Source organism: Littorina saxatilis, linkage group LG12 (genome assembly GCF_037325665.1).
Source record: "Littorina saxatilis isolate snail1 linkage group LG12, US_GU_Lsax_2.0, whole genome shotgun sequence".
Lineage (NCBI taxonomy): Eukaryota > Metazoa > Mollusca > Gastropoda > Littorinimorpha > Littorinidae > Littorina > Littorina saxatilis.
Genome location: NC_090256.1, coordinates 57,630,082 through 57,652,389, shown reverse-complemented (window position 1 = coordinate 57,652,389; position 22,308 = coordinate 57,630,082). Strand labels below are relative to the sequence as shown.

General features: G+C 41.9%; 1 protein-coding gene and 1 non-coding gene across 4 annotated transcripts in view; both read left to right on the top strand.

Annotated features, from left to right (window-relative positions):
* LOC138982360 (S-acyl fatty acid synthase thioesterase, medium chain-like) overlaps positions 1–22,308 on the top strand; it is a 104,320-nt gene that overhangs the window by 15,508 nt on the left and 66,504 nt on the right. The gene's annotated exons all lie outside the window — the stretch shown is intronic.
* Positions 10,836–10,909, top strand: Trnar-gcg (transfer RNA arginine (anticodon GCG)). The gene has a single exon. It is a non-coding gene; the product is annotated as a tRNA-Arg (tRNA).

Here is a 22,308-nt window from a genome sequence, read left to right as displayed (position 1 = left end):
TTCTGACAAGTATTCTGGGGCAGAACCAGAAACGACGGCAAAAGAAAGAGAGGAGAGTTTGTATTCGATCCTTTTAGTGATAGGCAGCCAGTGTAGAGAGTGAAGAAGGGGTGTGGCGTGTTCATACTTGGAAGATTTGAAGACCAGGCGGGCAGCGTTATTTTGGATCCTTTGAAGTCTATCTAAAAGGTACTTAGGGAGACCGGCCAGAAGAGAATTGCAATAATCTATCTTTGAGAGGACTAAAGAACACACTAACGTTTTGGTTGCATCAGTGGTGAGGTAGTGACGGACTGAACTAATCTTGCGCAGCTCTAGATAGGCGGACTTGCAGATGTTAGAGATGTGTTTTTGGAAAGAGAGAGTTGGATCGAGAGTGACGCCAAGGCTGCGGACAGACGGAGAGAAAGAGATAGGTAGTTCGTTGACAGTGAGAGAGGCAGGAAGAGAAGGGTGATTGAGAAATTTCTTGGGACAGGCCAGCATAACTTCGGTTTTGTCACTATTTAACTGGAGTTTGTTTAAAGACATCCAATCACTGAGGTCCGCAATGCAATCCTGTGTCCGAGATACCAGATCGTCAACTTCAGCAAGAGGGGCAGACTGATGAAGCTGTGTATCATCAGCAAAACTCTCGTGCAACAACGCATGGCGACTGATAACATCGGACACAGGGGAGGCATATAGAACGAAAAGTATGGGGCCAAGCACGGACCCTTGCGGGACACCGTACTGGAGAGCTGAAGGTTGAGATTTGATGCCGTTGACACAAACGGTCTGCGTCCGGTTAGTAAGGTACGAACGAACCCAGGAAAGGGCCAGATCATGAACACCAAAGGAGTGCTGAAGCCTGTGGAGCAGAATTTCGTGGTCTATCGTATCAAATGCGCTAGACAAGTCCAGTAGTGTTAGAATGGAGACCTGATTTTCGTCAAAGCCAAGAAGGATGTCGTTTACAATCTTCAGAAGTGCTGTCTCAGTACTATGGTTTTTCCTGTATGCAGACTGATGGGTGTTGAGAAGGTGGTTTTGCTCTAGGTGAGTGAGAAGTTGTGAAAGGACAATTTTTTCAGTGATTTTTGAAAGGAATGACAAGTTCGAAACGGGCCTAAAGTTTTTCAAGGAATTCTTGTCAAGTGAAGGTTTTTTGATGAGGGGCCTAACTATTGCAGGTTTGAATTCATCTGGGAATGAGCCGGAAGTCAGAGAGTCGTTGATGACGTGAGTGAGATATGGAAGAAGGTCATCAATACAATCACACAGCAGAGAGGACGGAATGGGGTCAAGCTCGCACGTTTTCGGACTAGCGCCTAAACACACCTTTTTTACAGACTAGCTGGTGACAGGCTCAAAACGCTGCAGAGCTGGACCACAATACATCCTATCGGCAACCGGTTAAGGCGGGACAACAGCAGAATCAAGCTTCTCGCGAATAAGCGTGATCTTCGCAGTGAAAAAGTCAGCGAACTTCTGGGGAAGCTCATGTACAGAGAACATAGTGGGAAGAGGGGAACAAGTCACCTTGCCTAAGATGTCATTGGTGACACTAAACAGCTGTTTGACTGAGGTGCATGCGAGTATTTTGGATGAGAAGAATGCAGACTTGGCATGGTCGACGATGGCGATGACCCGGTTTCTGGCCGCCTGAAATACTTGCCGGTGCACGGTTAGACCTGTGGCGCGCCACTGACGCTCCGCCCTCCTCCTCTCCCGCTTGGCGTCTTGTAGTTCAGGTCCCACACCGCTATACCACGGGGAGGGGGGACGATTAGAGACCAAACGACGGGTAGAAGGGGCGTGTGTGTCCAGAATGGCACGCAAAACACGAAAGAGCTGTTCGGCGGACGGCAGTGAGGGCAAGTCGGCAAGAAAGTCAGCCTTAAAGGCCTCGACGTCCATAGACGCCAGTCTACGAACTTCCCTGTACACTCTAGGGGAGGGGTTTTTTGCGAAGTCAAGAGTGCACGTGACACAATAGTGATCGGACGAAAGGGACGGTTCAACAGACGTCGACTTAACCAGACCATCTTCTTCCCTGAAAACAACCCAATCAACAATGTGACCACGTACATGGGTGGGCTCTGAAACAGACTGACACAGATCAAACATATTGAGAACGTCAAGCACTTTGGATGTGTAAAAGTGTGATTGAGTGTCAAAGTGATAATTAAAGTCACCAACAATAAGCAGCGAGCCTGGTAGGTTATTTGCATATTCAAGAAAGTCCGGTAACTGTTCCAGAAACTTAGCATCCGTAAACTTGTTCTTCTTGCTTGGTGGGGGTCTGTACACAGTGAGAATGTTAACGACTCTTTGCTGGAAGGAGAGAGTCAGCTGTGCAAGTTCAAAGGTTGAATGACTAAACGGAAAGTCAGATGTGAGTTTAATGTGAGGTCTCAGTTTGTCCGAAACTACGAAGGCAATACCGCCCCCGCGTGTAGCAGTCGACCGAGGGAAGGAGGAGGTGGTGTAGCCAGGGGGAGCGAGGTCACAACACTTGGCCTCGTCTCCAGCTTCGCGGAGCCACGTTTCCCTAACACACATAATGTCAACATCGTTACTGAGAATGTACTCATTGATAGCAGACCGCTTTTCTTTGCGGCCTACAGACTGGGCGTTGAATGACGTTACGCATAGATCAGCTGATGGCACAGTGTCAAAACAAGCGACGATAGGCACACGAATGAGGTTATCAAAGTTGACACCTGACCTTTCTCCACAGTCTGACAAACCTCTGACAGACCCACACACCACGGAGATCCCTCTTTGCTTACGACGGCCTGCTCGATGAGTGCGAATGTGGGGGAGGTGGTAACCAATACCAGCACCTCTGATGTCATCAGCAACAGACGGGTCAAGCGTAGCGGGTGGCAGAGACAGAAGCTGGTCGCGTGTGTAGGTTAGGCGTGAAGGTGGCAACAACAAAAGATCGTCAGGCGGGTGCCTGTGCCAGTGGGTGAATGGAGCGTGACCTGAGGCGGTCACGGCGGGCTGCACGTGCAGAGAAGCGAGTTGATGGCCGAATGGCGGCTGGTGAACAAGGCTACCGTACTTTCCGGGTCATAAGGCGCGACTTTTTTCCTCGAGTTCGACCCCTGCGTCTTGTATAACGAAGCGCCTAATCCGTGTATGAAATACGAAAAAAATCAAAGAGACCGCTTGAGTACCAGTCAAACAACTTGTGATAATGCATGTTTCAGCTACTAGGTACTGCCCTGCCTTTGATCTGGCCGCACACACAGATTTCCACTCTGTTAAACTCGGTCACTGACCCCGGTGCAGGAAGTGTTTCCTCTCTCAGATATGACAGGGGAACCACCTCTCATGGCAAAAACTGGGTCATTGACCCCTGGGAAGAAGGTCGTGTCTATAAACAAGGCCACCCAGCTATCACAATGCCTTTGATCTGGCCGCACACACAGAGCACACATATTTTCACTCAGTTAAAGTCGGTCACTGACCCCGGTGCAGGAAGTGTTTCCTCTCTCAGATATGACAGGCAAAAACTGGGTCATTTTGGTGCGCCCTATCGGCCCCCTGCGTCCAATGGGTGACTGGATTACAATTTTTTTTAAAAAGAAGGGGGTGCGTCATGTATAATGAAGCGCCTTGTCACCCGGAAAGTACGGTACTTGCCAGGTGTGACAGGAAAAGAGTCCAAACAATGCGAAAGTCCAGTGGAAGCGTGGCACAGAAGATCGACCAAAACAACGACCAATCCATGATTGATGAGTAGACAGGACAAAGAAAGACGAACAGGCACTCCAACACAGTCAATCAACAATCAAAGACGGAGCTCGAACCCATACTGCCTGCTAGGCGTGGCCTCGTTCTATAGTCTAAAATATACCAGATGAATACCCGCTTCGCCGGGTAGCCGGCTTCGCCGGGAAGAAGTAGAGCCGAATACCCGGCTGGTACCCGACTTCGTGTGGTCTGGCGGCTTTGGTGTGTCTGTATGTTCAGGCCTTCCTTTGAGAAGCCATAACAGTTATTCTCAATCCCGTTTGAGTGGACTTCGCCTTCAAAGGTGATTGTGGTGTTTCGGCACTCGGTTACTTTTGGCGTCGTCGACAGCGATGGGACCTGACATGAAATGTTCAGGCCACTGAATCATTTTCGTGCTGTTCCCATTCCACCTGGGAGGGACCTAAGCTTGGTGGGTCCATGGTTCGGAACTTTGGGGACAAAGTTCATTCAAAGGGGGTCGAGTGTGACAGGGAGACTACCGCCGCCCTTCACAGCAGACTCTGCAGAGTTGTTCGCCTTAGAAGTTGTGGGCTTTCCTTGCATGTACCCGTAAGTTGTCCTCACTGTAAAAGTGCAAAGGTCGAATCTATTTATCCAAAAATTCACTTTCATCTATCTCTATATATTTATATATATAGATAGATATATACGGCTTCTGTGTGTGTGTGTGTGTGCGTGTGTGTGTGGGCAACACCTGTGGATTGTACAGTTCTGTTTGTGATGTGGTCTGGCGGCTTTTGTCTGTCTGTATGTTCTGGCATTTGAGAAGCAATAACAGATAATATAGGGCTTAGAAATAAGCTCTAAAATTCTCAATCCCGTTTGACAGGACTTCGCCTTCAAAGGTGATTGTGGTGAACCGCCACGCTGTCTGTCTCTGTCTCGCGATTCACCCCGGCGAAGCCGGGTATTCCTCTAGTATATATATGTATATCTATATCTATAAATATATAGAGATAGATGACAGTGTATTTTTCGCGTGGCTATAAATTGATTCGACCTTTGCACTTTTACAGTGAGGACAACTTACGGGTGCAGAGAAAGCGTTCTGGACAGTGCAGTGACATTCTAAAAATAGTAACGTAGTAACGGGAATATGGATTGATGCCACACGAAGGAAGGGAGATAAACGCAAAACACTGGAGAAGATAAGGAAGAGTTAGTGGGAATGGATCTGGGAAGATGAAGAGAAAAACCAAAATCGGTTCAGCTCTGCGCGCTGAGAGCACGTGTTGAAAATTCTCATCGACCAGGTTTTGTCCGGGGTCTACCTGAATATGCCCACCAAATTTGAAGCAGATCCATCGAGAACTTTGGCTTGGCATAGCGAACACACACACACACACACACACACACACACACACACACACACACACACACACACACACACAGACACAAGTCGTATATATATAGAGATAGATGACAGTGGATTTTTCGATAAATAGATTCGACCTTTGTACTTTTACAGTGAGGACAACTTACGGGTACATGCAAGGAAAGCCGCGTTCTGGACAGTGCAGTGACCTTCTAAAAATAATAACGGGAATATGGATTGACGCCACACGAAGGAAGGGAGATAAACGCAAAACACTGGAGAAGATAAGGAAGAGTTACTGGGAATGGATGTAGTGGATCTACAGAAAAACCAAAATCGGTTCAGCGCTGCGCGCTGAGAGCACGTGTTGAAAATTCTCATCGACCAGGTTGTGTCCGGGGTCTACCTGAATATGCCCACCAAATTTGAAGCAGATCCACATCGAGAACTTTGGCCGTGCATCGCAAACACACACACACAGACACAGACACACAGACACAAGTCGTATATATATATTATAAATAATCATTAGATTAGTCCCTCTAACGGGCAAGGGATGGTTTTAATAAAGCACCTGCTCTCTCTCTCTCTCTCTCTCTCTCTCTCTCTCTCTCTCTCTCTCTCTCTCTCTCTCTCTCTCTCTCTCTCTCTCTCTCTCTCTCTCTCTCTCTCTCTCTCTCTCTCTCTCTCTCTCTCTCTCTCTAAAGAAACCGTAAAATCTTCTGTCATTGATGTACCTGCGGATGATCTTAACATTCATTTCACTTCTATTGTTGAACAAATAATCACAAATGATAGATCAAAACAGAATAATCTGGACAAGTTGAAACAGTTTTGTGTTTCAAAAAATATTACACATAATTTAGACATATCCCCCTGTTATCTGTGAGCGAAGTCTTCCATTATCTGATATGCTTAAAACAAACTGGTACTCATGGTCTAGATAATCTTGATGGGAAAATTTTGAAATTGTCTGCCCCTTTTATTGCAGAATCTCTGACATACGTTTACAACTTGTGCCTGGACAAATCTGACTTTCCCGCCAAATTAAAGGAGGCAAAAGTAATCCCGCTATTCAAATCAGGTAATTCTTCCGACCCCGCCAATTACAGACCAATCTCGATTCTTCCTGTTTTATCCAAACCACTTGAAAAACACATATATACACACTTGGCCGCACATTTGAAGAAATACGACCTTATTCATTCAAATCAGTCAGGCTTCAGAGAAAATCATTCGTGCCACACAGCATTAATAAACCTTCTTGAAAACTTGCTTAGCAACATTAATAATAATGAACTCTGTGGTGTCCTATTCGTCGATTTTGCAAAAGCATTCGACGTCATTAATCATAAGTTACTTTTAAGAAAATTAGCTGAGTATAGATTGTCACCCCAAACCCTATGCCTCCTCTCATCTTTCTTAGCCGGACGAGAGCAATCCGTCTGCGTGAATTCCACTATGTCAAGTAAAAGACCGGTGTTATATGGAGTCCCCCAGGGTTCTGTCCTTGGGCCACTTCTTTTCTCTCTGTATATTAACGATCTTCCTTTTAGTGTTAATGATGATTGTGAACTATTTGCTGATGATACGACCATACACACTTCTGATAAAAAATTAGACAAAGTTTATTTATCATTGCAGAACAGTGTAGATGATCTCATTAATTGGACGGAATATAACCACATGAGTCTTCACCCCCAAAAGACCAAATACATGTTAATTACAACAAGGCAAAAAAGACAAAACATCAAGAATAATCCTCATTCCTTATTAATTGGCAACGATGCAATAGCGGAAGTAGGAGATCACAAAGTTTTGGGAGTAAATATCGATAATAATTTATCTTGGACCCATCATGTTAGATCGTTGTGTGAAACCATGTCGAGGAAATTATATTTGTTGAACAGAATAAAACACTTTCTTGATCCACACTCAAGGTTATTATTTTATAATGCATACATACAAACCATCACGGATTATTGTTCGACCATCTGGGACTCAGCCAGTGCAAACATTTTAAAACCACTGTATAGTCTACACAGACGAGCACTAAAATCAGTTCTATTAAAACAATCCAGTCTTGTTTTCGACGATTATAAAAAACTTAAGATTTTGCCCTTAAAAGAAAGATTTAAATCAAATAAAGGCGTACTCCTTCACAAAATCCTTTCCGGCCATGCACCGAGAGCTTTCATTACAAAATTTAAAGCCAAACCAAGCCGAAAATTCAACGTCCCCATTCCGCGGATAGATCTCTTTAAATCAAGTTTAGCTTATTCTGGCAGTGTTTTGTGGAATTCTCTCCCGGAATCAGTTCGAGTCCCAGCAAGTCTCAATACTTTCAAAAAACACCTCTCATTACATTTAATGTCTAATTACGAAAAGTCACAGTGATGGAAGACTTCGTTCTGATTATTTTCATATTGATCATAATTATCTGTCCATAAAGCATCAGTGTTTCACAACGCAAGAATGTATGTATATCCTACAACGTGTATATAGTCATGTGAATAGTTTTTCTGCCTTTTTTTAATTTATTTTTTTACTGTCATGCTTATCTTTCGTAATTGTTTTACGTAGATATGTATTTAAGATTAGAATAGTCCCTCTCTGGGCGAGGGCTGGTTGAAAAGAAGCTCGTTCATATTGCTTATGCCACAACCCTCGTAAAATAAAATTTAATTTGATTTGATTTGATTTGATTTGATCTCTCTCTCTCTCTCTCTCTCTCTCTCTCTCTCTCTCTCTCTCTCTCTCTCTCTCTCTCTCTCTCTCTCCCTCTCTCTCTCTCTCTCTCTCTCTCAGTCTCTCTCTCTCTCTCTCTCTCTCTTTCTCTCTCTGATGATGATTTAGAATTATGTCATAATGATGATGCATAGAATTATGTCAGGGAATGCACCTACACTCATTGCCTCAAATTTTAAACTGAATAATTCAAGAAAACTAAACAAATTAATTACCCCAACCCCTAGAATTGACCTGTATAAGTCAAATCTTTCTTATTCTTGTGCACTATTGTGGAACTCCATTCCTGATATAATTAAAATGCAAGTCAATGAAATATCATTCAAAGAAGTCTACATGATGTTTCTCTTAAGTAAATAAATCTTTGATAATATTTCATCATTGATTGATATTCATAATGCATATTGAAATGTCTTTTTAATTGTTTGACATGTTACTTATGTAAATTGTATTGCAGTTAACTTAACTTCTATTTCTTATTGTTATTAATCGAGTTACCCTCAATGGGCGAGGGCCGGATGAAAAAAAGCATGTATACATTGCTTATTCTGTTACCCTCAAAAAATAAAATTCAATCAATCAATCAATCAATCTCTTCCTCTCTCTCACTCTCTTTTTTATAGAAGTTGTAAAAAAAAAAGTAGATTAGTCCCTCTTTAGGGCGAGGGCCAGATGCAAAAAAAGCATATATCTATTGCTCATTCTTGTTACTCTCGAAAAATAAAGATTTGTTATTGTCATTGTCATTGTCTCTCTCTCTCTCTCTCTTCGGGTATAGCTCAGCAAGTCATAGTATACTGGTGAAAATAAAAGTTAAAGATAGTACACCTAAGGCATCATTTAAACAAGTTTTCTGACGATTTTGACCCAGTCTGTCTCAAATGGTTCACAGAACGATTTAAATCTTCTCATGAAAAAAGCAGTTCTAACCTTATGGAACACACTTGCAATAGCGTTTAATAACCCCCCGCGGGTTAGGGGGAGTCCCACAGTGGTTGGGACGAGAAAGAATTTACCCGATGCTCCCCAGCATGTCGTAAGAGGCGACTAACGGATTCTGTTTCTCCTTTTACCATTGTTAAGTGTTTCTATCTTGTATAGAATATAGTCAATTTTCGTAAACATTTTAGTCAAGCAGTATGTAAGAAATGTTAAGTCCTTTGTACTGGAAACTTGCATTCTCCCAGTAAGGTAATATATTGTACTACGTTGCAAGCCCCTGGAGCAAATTTTTGATTAGTGCTTTTGTGAACAAGAAACAATTGACAAGTGGCTCTATCCCATTTCCCCCATTCCCCCGTCGCGATATAACCTTCGTGGTTGAAAACGACGTCAAACACCAAATAGAGAAAAAAAAGAAAGCGTTTAATAGCATTCAATGACACAGTTCATTTGAATGGCTGTTTAGCTCGCGCAAACCACAAACCAGTTTTCGTGGTTTATCTATCCCCTGAGCCATCGTGTACCGTACCCGTGTGATCCACTTTCCTTTTTACATTTAGTCAAGTTTTGACTAAATGTTTTAACGTAGATGGGGAATCGAGACGAGGGTCGTGGTGTATGTGTGTGTGTGTGTGTGTGTGTGCGTGTCTGTCTGTCTGTCTGTGCGTGTGTGTGTATGTAGAGCGATTCAGACAAAACTACTGGACCGATCTTTATGAAATTGGACATGAGAGTTCCTGGGAATGATATCCCCGGATGTTTTTTTTCCATAAATACCTTTGATGACGTCATATCTGGCTTTTTGTAAAAGTTGAGGCGGCACTGTCACACCCTCAATTTTCAATCAAATTGATTGAAATTTTGGCCAAGCAATCTTCGACGAAGGCCGGACTTCGGTATTGCATTTCAGCATGGAGGCTTAAAAATTAATTAATGACTTTGGTCATTAAAAATCTGAAAATTGTAATTAAAATTATTTTTTTATAAAATGATCCAAAATTACTTTTATTTTATTCTTCATCATGTTCTGATTCCAAAAACATATAAATATGTTACATTCGGATTAAAAACAAGCTCTGAAAATTAAAAATATAAAAATTATGATTAAAATTAAATTTCCGAAATCGTTTTAAATACTATTTCATCTTATTCCTTGTCGGTGGTTCCTGATTCCAAAAACATATAGATATGATATGTTTGGATTAAAAACACGCTCAGAAAGTTAAAACGAAGAGAGGTACAGTAAAGCGTGCCATGAAGCACAGCGCAACGGCTTCCACGCCAAACAGGCTCGTCACTTTCACTGCCTTTTGCACTAGCGGCGGACTACGTTCAGTTTCATTCTGTGAGTTCCACAGCTTGACTAAATGTAGTAATTTCGCCTTACGCGACTTGTTTACATATAGTCAAGTTTTGACTAAATGTTTTAACATAGACGGGGAATCGAGACGAGGGTTGTGGTGTCTGTGTGTGTGTGTGTGTGTGTGTGTGTGTGTGTGTGTGTGTGCGTGTACGGAACGATTCCAAAACAACTACTGGACCGATCTTAATGAAACTTCACATGAGAGTTCCTGGGTATAATATCCTCAGACCCTTTTTTCTTTTTTTGGATAAATATCACTGATGACGTCACACCCGGCTTTTCGTGAAAGTTGAGGCGGCACTGTCACGCCTTCATTTTTCAATCAAATTGATTGAAACTTTAGTCAAGCTATCTTCGACTCAGACTGGACTTTGGTATTGCATTTCAGCTTGGAAGCTTAAAAATTAATTAATGAGCTTGTTCATTAAAAATCTGAAAATTGTATTAAAATCATTTTTGTATAAAAGGATCCAAAAATAATGTCATCTTATTTTTCACTATTTTCGGATTCCAAAAATCTTTTAAATATGTTATATTTGGATTAAAAACAAGCTAAGAGAATTAAAAATATGAACATTATGATTAAAATAAAATTTCCGAAATCGATTTAAAAACAATTTCACCTTAATTATTGTTGATTCCTGATTCCAAAAACATATAGATATGATATGTTTGGATTAAAAACAAGCTCAGAAAGTTGAAAAGAAGAGAGATACCGGCCCCCGTGGCGCAGTGGTTAGCGCATCGGGCTGCGGGCCGGGAGGTCGTGGGTTCGAATCCCATCAGGGTCATGTGGGTTTTTCGGGGAAGAGAGATACAGAAAAGCGTGCTATGCAGCTCAGCGTGACCTTTCCACGAGCGAGGGACTGACGATGCTATACTGTCTTGGTGAGAGAAAAAATGCAGTGCGTTTAGTTTCATTCAGTAAAGTTCGATAGCTTGACTAAATGTGGTAATTTCGCCTTACGCGACTTGTTTCACAATGTCGTCGTCAGTTTGGGATTTCAATGCGACTCGCTGTATCTGCAATAGCACGTTATTGTGTACCTCTGAATCTAAAACGCAAAAAACGGCTGCGAGTCACACGAACTTATCGGCAGCGGTTGACTTCAAATAAGCAAGCGATATGCAGAAAATTCGTCTGCTTGGGCTAGCACGACCTTGCGTGACGTGCTTCCGGGCTCCCTTTTTTCAAACTTTCAAAAATTCGAATTGTACTGATCTTGTCTTGATGAAAAAAAGAATAATTTTAAGATTTAAGAATGTTTGTGTAACAAGCTGTCAATTATTATTTAGATTTTAAAAATTAGGTCTAGCGCCAAAACGAGGCGTCTGATTTGTCTCATTGTAAATCCGGCTGGCCACGCAAAAATAAATTCTCGCTCTTTACGGAAGGCACCTAGGATGTTCTCAAGTGGTGAGTGATTAAACGAAAGGGTGTTTGTACTGTGTGTAAAAGCCTGACAGTGTCTGTGACCAAAAACTGATGGTTTACGTGAGAGAGAGAAATTCAAGTTTTACGCCGTCGCGGCAAAGCCATTAGGGGCATGTTCCCGGGTTTTAACCCGACTTTAGATGAGATACACAAGTGTATGCGTGCATGTTTAGGTGGTATCAGCCATCTGCACTTATGGCAGAATGACCGAGGTCTTTTACGTGCCACTGTGGTGACACGGGGGTGGGAGATGGATACCGTCTCTGGGTCTGCACATAAGGTTGACCTGTGTCCGTCCGTCCGAGCAGGCACGTCCGATGGTTTACGTGAAGCTGTGTGTGCCTTTAACAGGTTCAAGGGACATTCGCTGTATTGTAATTTAGAAACACATGCAATTATTTGCTCAGAGCTGTTCCGAAACTATGCTTAATAATTAAATGAATTTTAATCAGCGAGCGGTTTGCTTCGCCCAGCTCTGCTGTGTCAGGAGCCGGATTCGGCCGTTCTTCATCATATTTTACGTAGTCCTCATTGATACCCATTCCTTGAAGCAGATTAAGACTGTTGGATTGAGGAAGTCAAATCAACTGCCGTCAAGCAAACGCATGCATATTCCGTGCCACACAGGGCTAAAACGCTTCGAATAATATAAACAAACACGCAGACCGTTGGTGAATTATATCACGGTCTGAAATGACTACAAAACACAGCACTCAGATTTGAAAAATATAACAATGACACACAAATTCTAAGACCTTCCTCGTGTGTGTTGTCATCTATTAAACACCCAAAACGAACTCTGTAGCTGGCAATTTCTAATCTGTATCTCTAGGATTATATAGCACATGAAATACTCAGGGGCGAAAGGTAGGACGAAAATTATGACTTGCGCTAAAAAGGCGTCACAGGGAGAATTACAGTCTGGGATTCCCACTCCAAACACACCGTTTTCAATTTGAGTGACTCAGCGCTCAAACGTTTATTTTAAGGTATTCTTTTGGTGTGATCACATAATTACAACCCCAACCTTAACTGTTTAGCTCTTGGGGCAATGAGAGACCGTTTTCATGTTAGACATTATCACTTTAACTAGTGCGGGACATAGAGATTACACAACGTCATCGAGTGAGGGACCGAAAAATATTGAAACTCGAGGATGATTTTTTTGTGGTATCAACCTCGACCTACGGTCTCGGTTGATACCACACAAAAAAATCATCCGAGAGTTTCAATATTTTTTGGTCCCTCACAAGATGACGTTTGTGTAATTTGTGTATACAATGATCAACGACAAAGACAAAAATTAAAACAAAAACAACACGAACTCTTTTCCATCGAGGAATGGTGGAAGGAAAATAACACAACCGGAAATAGATCTAGATCTAAATTGATCTCTATGACCCGTGCCTTGATACCATTGAGATCATAGGAGATGCACAGCAGTGCCGATACCAGGTTTCTTTAGCTTCACTTTAAAATGATATCAGAACGATAGTTATTCACTTGAAAGTGAACACAGGAGAGTTGTATACATGCGTATTCTACCACGAGGGAGTGCATATATCAGAATTTCGCCAGTGTACCGACAACACAGCCATCAATCAGAAGCTGCGGTTCGCGCGTCACCTACCGTTGCGTAAATTCAGCTTCCTACAGGAAGTGCGGTACATGTACACGTTTATATAAAATTATAGAGTCTCTCAAAGATTAATGGGTTACTTCGTGAGGTCTCAACAGGGGAAGTATAAATTCCTTTTTCTTTTTACATTTAGTCAAGTTTTGACTAAATGTTTTAACATAGAGGGGGAATCGAGACGAGGGTCGTGGTGTATGTGTGTGTGTCTGTCTGTCTGTGCGTGTGTGTGTGTGTAGAGCGATTCAGACAAAACTACTGGACCGATCTGTATGAAATTTGACATGAGAGTTCCTGGGAATGATATCCCCGGATGTTTTTTTTCCATAAATACCTTTGATGACGTCATATCCGGCTTTTTGTAAAAGTTGAGGCGGCACTGTCACACCCTCATTTTTCAATCAAATTAATTGAAATATTTGAAAAGCAATCTTCGACGAAGGCCGGACTTCGATATTGCATTTCAGCTTCGTGGCTTAAAAATTAATTAATGACTTTGGTCATTAAAAATCTAAAAATTGTAATAATTTTTGGCTCACGTAAGTGTAGCCTATGCGATGGTAAACTTTGTCTGTCTGTGCGTGCGTGCGTATGTATGTGTGTATGTCTGTGGTAGAAACTTTAACATTTTTGGCTAAACACCGAAATACTCATTTCACGTGGTTAATTTTCAAGCACCATCTTCAAATTATTGAAGCAATGATCAACATTGTGTCGGCATGTGTGTAGTTAAAGCGTGTATCCAAAGAAAACGGGTGGTGGGGGGTTTTGAAGGGGTACAAGCAGTTGACTGGTTTGTGTCGTGTTTGGCATGCAGACGGCAGGTCAGGTGTCAAGATCAGGTCAGGGGTCGCGCGAAGGATTGTGGTCCAGTTCTCACCTCGCCGATTCGCCGGGGAAGACGATTTCATGTTGTTCGGTTTCTAAGCTCCAGAAAAGTAAATAAAGAAGATACCAAAGGGAGATTTCCTACAATTTGATCTGCACAGCGTGTTTCCAATGTCCACGCGAGGAAGAGCTGTCGAAAGCGCGGCAGTCAGTGTCGATCTTGCAGCCGTATCCCGGTAAGTTCAGAGACAGATCCAGTGTCTCCCACTCTGATAACGTGTCACCTACTGTTAATCCGTTTTGTTTTAATTTCTTTTTATTTCAGCAGACACGGATGTCAAACACAGTGCTAGGCAGTCACCTCTAGTGAAATGAGTTGATCTAAAGTGCCTGTAATGTTTGGATGTCTTTGCTCGTGGTTCGATTTATGTGAATTTCAAGACTTGCAGTAGAGTCTCAAGTTAAGTTTACTCTGCCCGAAAAAAACTGTCCACCATTTACTTGAACATGCAGATATAAGGAAACGGAATGAATCTGTTCTCAAAGTCAAAATGATCACGATTTTTTCCTCAGATTCAAAACATGCACTGTCATGGTTTTGTCTGTACAATTTAGTAAGTCTTAAGTACTTTGCAACAACTTCCTTGAACGTGAAAGACAGTTTTTGAATGCTAGATCTGTATCGCGTTTCATTCCAGACTCGATCCTCTCTTTGATTGTACTGGGATCTACTGTTTGCTGTTTACGCACTATCATATGATTCGCTATGTAACGTTTGGTAAGCTTACCTTGCAACAGCTTTCTTGTCTTTGTTGGCATTTCTGGCTGTGTTGACCGTCAGAATTATTTTAAGAACCAGGCTGCTGCAGTCGACATGTTTTGCATATTGTAGGGTTACCATGCTGCATAGGTGAACAGCTCAGATCATGGGTAATGTTAACACCTTCACATTTAAATGCTTATTTTATAGCCATCCATTGAATTGAGAAGAAAACAAAGCATACTAAACTGCTAAGCATGAATCAAACAATAAGAAAATAAAAAGAACCAACAGCATCGTTTTTTATGTGTGGGTAGTAAACACGTTTTATTTACAAAACACGGCGGAAAATGGCGACACATTTGTTGCACAGCGTCAGGTCACTTTCTTCAACCAAGGCCAGTGCTTTCATACATGACAAAGGAAAGCAAATATATGGCCTGAATAATAAAGTTATAGTGTTCCTTTGCGTGTCTGAGTGATAAACTGTTTTAACCAACTATCTTCTGAAACGTAATTGCACTCAGCAGATTTGTCTTCCGCTCATAACTTTCGTGTCACACGGTCTTTGCGACAAACAGATAGATCGCATTCTCGCAGAAAATCATTGACAACACAGACCAGTCATTTTTAGCATTGCATTTGGGAAGGGCTACTATTATAGTGTGTTTTAAGAAAGAAAAACATTATAGTATCGGCAGAACACGACCAAATGAGTTTTTGTGTCACAACGTTATGGGCGTGAGATTTGTTAAACTTTTTGTTCTCACACTGTTGCAAAATCATTGACAACACAGACAAGTCAGTTTTAGCATAGACATTGGGAAGGGCTACTATTATAGTGTGTTTTAGGAAAGAAAAACATTATAGTATCGGCAGAACACGACCAAATAAGTTGCGTTATGGGCGTGAGATTGTTTTTTTTCACACTGCAGATCATATCTCATAATATACTGAGTGGATCTTTATGAAATTTGATATGGATATTTTTGATTGGATTTTCTCATAGAAGGTTTTTTCCGTTTATTGATAGGACAGTTTGATGACGTCATATTTTATCGTTTGCCAAAAGGTCGAGGCAGCACTTTCACAGTTACAGTTTTTCATCAATTTGATCGAATTTCTTATCACACAATCTCAGATCTTGGCCGGATTATGGGATTGCATTTCAGCTTGGTCACTTAAAGTTTTGTTATTGAAATGTTTGTTCGAAATATGTCATTTTTTTTACATTTTTAAAAACTAATATTTGAAACAGAAAATTTATATTGGTGTATTCCCTATTGCGTCCTGTATCTAAAACTATATAGTTTTGTTGTTTTGTATTGATAATTATGCTTAAAAATGAAGAAAACCGATAAATAACCACTATCTTTATTTATGAAAAAAGACACTTAAAAGCAACTTCTATCTATTCCTTATCATTTTCTGATTCCAAATATATATAGTTTCATGGTGTTTGACGTTGAAAATATGCTCAAACTTAACAAACTCGGATCGTTGAATGGAAATTATACTTCCAAGCTCCAAAAGCACGTCATTTCAAGTGTGGAACACGCTCATGACGTCATACTGAAAGGTGATGAATTATGGCTTCACCTTGCGATGTTTCATTTCAAACATGGTAACATTTTTAAAGGGGTTTCTTTCTCAGATTTGTGTTTGCCCTCTGTCTGTCTCTCTATGTCTCCGTCTGTCTGACTGATTCAATTAAATGTGTAATTACTTAGTTTTGCAAAAGTCAAACTAAGTATGATATACCTAATTGATTCAGGTCTCTAAATTCTTATTGTAAAATTGTGAGTTTTATTCAAAACAAATTTAATTGGTGTTTTAAACTCAATAATGGGGCATGCTGTGATGAGTAGAAGAATGTGTGTTTACGAGCAGAAAAAAGCGCATCAAAGTCAAGAATCGTGTTTTTCTTTTTCTATTTTCACCTTGTAGTTTCATACAGACACTAAGCAACAGTGTAGTACCACTTCCAGTGCAATATCTTGTACTTTAATTTTGACCATCTGTGTAACACTTTATTGACCCATGATCTGAGCTGTTCACATAGGTAAAGTGGCTTGTATAACCTGACTATTCTGTTTCAAAACACTGTTTATATTTGTGTAGGTTGTAGTCATCATAACTAATCGCATTTTGCCATTTGTTTCAGAAAGGAGGTTAACCTACAACAAGATCGACGCTATGTCAGATATATATGCCTCAGCCACATGAAGACTTCCGAATTTAGATCTACTCGGCATGGTGACAAGTCTTGATGAAAAGTATAGGACTGAGGACAGCAGTGGAAAAAGTGCCCACATGGCAGGTACCTAACCTATTACCCTTGTCATTTTATCTGTTTGCCTTCTTTTGAAAATTATACATGGAGTTGATATGATGCGTTAGTTTTAACTGTGTGTGTGTGTGCGTGTGTGTGTGTGTGTGTGTGTGTGTGTGTGTGTTTGTGTGTGTGTGTGTTACGGAGTGAGTGAGTTTGTGTTATGTTACTGTTTGTTGATTTCTTACGGGAGCCTTGAAGGCTTCGCCTCTTGTTTTATAAAACGATCCAAATTTACGTTCATCTTATTCTACATCATTTCCTGATTCCAAAAACATATAAATATGTTATATTTGGATTAAAAACAAGCTCTGAAAATTAAAAATATAAAAATTATGATCAAAATTAAATTTTCGAAATCGATTTAAAAACAATTTCATCTTATTCCCTGTCGGTTCCTGATTCCAAAAACATATATATATGATATGTTTGGATTAAAAACACGCTCAGAAAGTTAAAACGAAGAGAGGTACAGAAAAGCGTGCTATGCAGCACAGCGAAACCACTACCTCGCCGAACAGGCTCGTCACTTTCACTCCGTTTTGCACAAGCGGCGGACTACGGTCATTGTGAAAAAATGCAGTGCGTTCAGTTTCATTCTGTGAGTTCCACAGCTTGACTAAATGCAGTAATTTCGCCTTACGCGACTTGTTCTATTTCATGGAGGCCATTTGAATAACAGTGTTTGATAAAACTAGATACACCGTGGCTTTGAAAAAAGAGAGAAAAAAAGGGTTTCAAATCGCCCAAAGACCTACACATTTCTGTTGGGGATTACAATGACGACGCTACACAAGAGGAATAATATAAAATTCTTGTTGCAACGTTCACTTTTGCATAAATGTGGAGACTGCACATTATCTCTCTGTTGTTTTGATTTGTGTTATATAATTTTTAAGCATAGCGCTAAAGAATCAAAATGCATCTTGAAATGTCTTATTGATTGCTTGACATGTTAATTATGTTAATTATGTAATTTGTACTGTAGTTAACTTAGCTTCTATTTCTTCTTGTTATTATGTTACCCCTCAATGGGTGAGGGCCGGATGAAAAAAGCATGTGTACATTGCTTATTCTGTCACCCTCGATAAATAAAAAACGCTGGCGCTGGACCCGAGTACTCTTCAGGGCCCGTATGCATGAACTAGAAGTAAGAAACACTGGCAGTAGAGGCCTCTTTTCGAAGTGGGAACTCCCGAAGTCAACTTTCTAACTGTTCATAATGCATGAACAGACTTGAACGTCAAAGTAGTGACAGCGAGAGTATTAAGGTCAAGGTCGGGGAAATTGGGGGAATCCCTACTAATACGCATGCGCACGTTTCTATCAACATTTCAGTCAACGAAAATGGCAAGGCACGTGTGCCGCTCAAAAAGAAAGTAGACACAGAGGGGCGTTCTGCGCCTTTTTCAGATGGTGAAATTGCTGTACTCTTGACAGAAGTGTTTTACGAAAGAACGGTTATTCTGTCCAAATTTCAGAACAGTCTAACTGTTAAACATAAAGACGCTGTCTGGTCCGTCCAAAATTGCCAAAGAAGTGTCGCTCTCTCTCTCTCTCTCTCTCTCTCTCTCTCTCTCTCTCTCTCTCTCTCTCTCTCTCTCTCTCTCTCTCTCTCTCTCTCTCTTACGACACACGCACACACAGACAAACGTACACTCATGCACATACTGACACTATGACACAAGTGACACTGACGGCACACATAAACACACACACACACCACACACTGCACACACACACGGCACACGCGCGCGCTCGCGCGCACACATATACACACACACACGCACCCATACACGCACGCACACAGTCACAAACAAATAACCACACAGTGACTCACTCTCTCTCACTTTCTCTCATTCTCTCTCAATCTACACTCATACACACACTGAAACTATGATGACACAAGTGACACGTCACACACACACACACACACACACACACACACCCACACACACACATAAACACACACACACACACACACACACACATACTCACCGTAGTGACACACATATACACACGCGCGTACAGTTGAAAGTCAAGACATGATATGATTTTTTCAAAGCATAGGAAGGTTTCTTTTGCAAATGAATAAAATTAACACAGAGGCAAAACCCGGTTTTTGCAGCCGGAATGCAATTGCGGAGGCTTAAAAAGGAAAAGATTAATAAAAAATATATAGCTCCCGGCGGAACTTGAACCCGGAGCAAATGAACGAGAGTCCGGAACCGTTACCACTGCACTATGCTCCCATGGGGTCGCCTTCACGCGGCGGGAGTGTTTCCACCAAGCTACCCCACCCCTTTACTTCTCTTCTTTTGTCTTATTTCTGCCTTACCAGTCCTTTCACCTATATTTCCTTCCAAAAAACTCTCCCTACTATTCCCTGCAGTTTTCTGATTCCTTTCTTGTCTTATTTCTACCTGACTGGATCCGTCACCTTTATTTCACTTCCCAAAAGTCTTCTTTTCCACATCCTTATTTCTCTGTGGTCTTCTTAAGACCCAGCGTGTTTGCCGTGCGCTGCGACCTGTACCGGTTTGGGCTGGTGACCTGATGATTGAGGGGTTTACTTAGTTGCGACTTTGTAGCGCCAACACATCATTTTGGCCCAGTTTTTATCTAAGACAGGAGGTTGAAGAAGGCTTACCCGTTTCAATCAATCGGCTGGTCAAGTCTGGGTATATGTATTGAGCATATTGCATCGGACCTTTGGCTAAAGGAGCAAGCGGCGGTAGGAGGGGGCGGCGGTAGTCGGGACAAACACTATGCCAAGTTGTTACCTAATCCGTTTCCGCTTGGAAAGAGTTGACGAACATTATGCCAAGTTGTTACCTAACCCGTTTCCGCTTGGAAAGAGTTAAATCTCCTATTACAGATTGATACCATATGTTTCCTCTTATCGCTGCGTATATCCATCTGTATCCTTGGCGCTCTGGAGTTGGATAACCGCTCCACCTAAGCGTCCCCTTGTTGGGCTCCGTGGTGGGTGGGGATCAGATGCGACGAAGATAAAGGCCTCAAACATGGCCACCTCTTCTTTTTCTTCTTTTTTTTCAAGCACCCGAAACGGAAACAAACGAAGATACTGCGTTGACTCTGACTCTGACGATGAAGTCCGAGTCAGAGCAACAAAGAACAACATCAGCGAGGCCTGGCCCCGTTTCATTGTTGTTGAGACTGCAGATGAGGCACAGCCCATCTCCAAACTTTCGCCTTTTGCGATACAGAAGGTTATTGCAGGAGTATCATCAACGATAGACAACATTAAGAGGCTTCGTAATGGTTCTCTACTGATTGAATGTCCTTCAAAAAAGGCATCAGATGGTCTTCTCCGTCTGAATGGTCAGAAATTTGTTGATAGACCGGTCAAGGTCAGTCCTCACAGAGGCCTGAACACCAGCAAAGGAGTCATCCGATGCCGAGAGCTGGAGGGCCTCAGTGAGGCTGAAATAAAAGAAGGTCTAAAGGATCAAGGTGTCATTGATGTGTACCGGGTGTTGATCAGGAAGGGCGATATCAGAGTACCCACCAACACCCTTTTCGTCACTTTTTGTACCCCAACCATCCCTGAGAAAATAAAAGTGGGATTTGTTCAAATAAGAGTGACTTTGTATATTCCATCACCAATGAGATGTTTCCAATGCCAAAGATTTGGACATTCAAAGGCTGGATGTAAACAGAAGGCAGTGTGCGAGAGGTGTGGCGGAGATCCTCACGAAGGTCCCTGCACATCACCACCCACCTGCACAAACTGTAAGGGAAACCATTCCCCGTCCTCCAGAGAATGTCCAAAATACAAGTTTGAACAGGCCATTCAAAAAACAAAAACGGAGAAAAAGATGTCTTTCTCAGACGCCAGGAAGGAGGTTGAAAAAACGAATGTTTTTTCCTTCCAGAAAAGTTTTGCGGCAGCAGTCAGTCAAAGACCTGCAACAAAGTCAACACCCACCCAGACCAGTATTTCATATAGGTCTGTGGGTGTCCAGGCAGGCCCGTCCATGTTGAAAAGGACAGAGCCCACAAGAAACAAAAGTATTTGTACACAGACAGATGAAAGCACAGGTGGGGCTATCCCCACTGGAGACTCTATGGGGTCTCCTGGTGAGGTTTGCTTCACCGCCCCAACTGGAGACCCTGTGGGGGCTCCTGGTGAGGTTCGCTTCACCACCCCAATTGAGGACCCTATGGGGTCTCCTGGTGAGGTTCGCTTCACCACCCCAACCCAGAAGCCCGTTCACAGGGCAACTCACAGGAAGGGGGCCGTCGAGGTAGTGGAGGTAGTGGACCTTACTCAATCCACACCACGAACACCTCCGGACAAGGGAAAAGTTACTCTGCCCCAAAGATCGCCTCGCACCCCAAAAATGGAGAAAAATCCCATCACACTATACAATCATTTTGGGAGTTTATCCGACGAAGAGGGTATGGAGGCAGAAATTTCTTAAAACTAAACAAACATAGCCAATTTTATTCAATGGAATTGTAGAGGGGTCCAAGCTAACTATGAAGAATTATGTCTACTTTTACACAAATTTCATCCTGTTGCTACAGCATTACAGGAAACAATGCTGAAACCAAACAAAGATTTTAATGTATCTGGATACAATGTTTTTAGAAACCATTCAGACAATAACACGTCTGGGGGAGTTGCTCTTTTGATTAAGAAAAGTGTACTTTGTAGTGAGATCAACCTATGTACAAACATTCAAGCCGTCGCAGCACGAGTGACATTAGATAAAACCATCACTCTCTGCAGTGTATATCTGTCACCATCCAAATGTTACACGAAGCACGATCTTGAAAATCTTATTGATCAGCTTCCAGCTCCCTTTGTTTTAATGGGAGATTTTAACGCTCATTCCCCTTTATGGGGCAGCAACTCTCTAAGTACGAGAGGACGAATTCTAGAAGATTTTTTAGACAATCGTAATCTATGCGTTTTAAACGATGGAGTACCAACATATCTCCATCCAGCAACAGGATGCAAGTCCATACTAGATCTAGTTATTTGCGACACCTCTCTTGTTCTAGACTTTGAATTTAAAGTCTATGATGACACATGTGGTAGCGATCATTTCCCTATCTTGATGTCTCAAATAGATGGATTGGAAGAAGCTTCCCCCCAGAGATGGAACCTGAACAAGGCAAACTGGCTGTCTTTTACTGCCGAATGTTCTGTCCAACTCACAGAAGACACTG